Source organism: Marmota flaviventris, chromosome 6, assembly GCF_047511675.1.
Source record: "Marmota flaviventris isolate mMarFla1 chromosome 6, mMarFla1.hap1, whole genome shotgun sequence".
NCBI classification, from domain to species: Eukaryota; Metazoa; Chordata; class Mammalia; order Rodentia; family Sciuridae; genus Marmota; species Marmota flaviventris.
In genome coordinates this window covers 144,243,800-144,244,878 of record NC_092503.1, presented here as the reverse complement: position 1 = coordinate 144,244,878, position 1,079 = coordinate 144,243,800, and the positions used below count along the sequence as shown (strand labels likewise).

Genomic DNA, 1,079 nt, shown 5'->3' with positions numbered 1-1,079 from the left:
TTTAAAAAATTTTTAAATTTGTTTTAATTAGTTACACATGACAGTACAATAATCTTGACATATCATACATTTGAATCAAATGGGGTATAATTTCTCATTTTTCTGAGTGTACAGGTTGCAGAATCACATTGGTCATACAGTCATATACATATGACTGTATGACCAATGCAGCAATACTAGTGTCTAATTTATTCTGCTGTACTTCCTATCCCCGCTGGGCTTGGGATATAGCTCAGTTGGTAGAGTGCTTGCCTCCCATGCACAAGGCCCTGGGTTCAATCCCCAGCACCACCAAAAAAAAAAAAGAAGAAAAGGAAAAAAAAAAAATAACTCATAGTAGTAGTGATTTCACCTTAGGTCATTTTCTTCATGAGAACTTCCAGTTAGGGTTAGGAAAGTGGGCTCCTAATCAGCATTAAACCCAAAGGGCTTATTGTTTAATTGTGTTCAGCCCATTTCTAGAAAGTTAGTTAGTATCTGTAGCATGTGCAGTAGGATCTTGAAGGGAAACGTCAATTTGGTCTACCTGGTTCAGGTATAAGAATCGATCTTTATTAATAAATAATATAATAATAATGAAAATAATAATAAAACAGTAATAATAATAATGATGATAAAAGATTAGCTGGAAATTCTGAAGTTTCAGGAAGGAATGCATTCCTCCACATGGTTCTGGTAGTAAGGAACATTCCTTTCCTAATTGACCGTCAGCTGTAATGTTAGCTGGGAATTGCTGCCTGAGTCCTGTGTTTCACTGTCTGATTTTCCATTGGCTTGTGGCTTCTGGACTCGCTATGGAGCGCCAGTCATCCATATCTGACCGATCCCACCTACATGCCAGGGTGGGGAAATGCAAAGAACACATACATGTGTTAAAAGAAAACTTCAAATCATTTTAATAGAGTTTAATTAAGCAAAGCATTCACAAATGGAGCAGGTCTGAGAACCAGAACAAGTTTGAAGTACTTGCCTTATTGGAACACAGTTTCAACACAGGGCTGCCTGTGACTGACAAGCTCAGCTTCTGTGATTGGTTGAGACTTAGCCATTGTTACAAAAGTACACTCTCTGTGTGGCAA

At 37.7% G+C, this 1,079-nt stretch overlaps 1 non-coding gene across 1 annotated transcript; it reads left to right on the top strand.

Annotated features, from left to right (window-relative positions):
• The first annotated feature begins 222 nt into the window (after positions 1-222).
• Trnag-ccc (transfer RNA glycine (anticodon CCC)) lies at positions 223-294 on the top strand. Its single transcript has one exon. It is a non-coding gene; the product is annotated as a tRNA-Gly (tRNA).
• Positions 295-1,079: the final 785 nt, after the last annotated feature.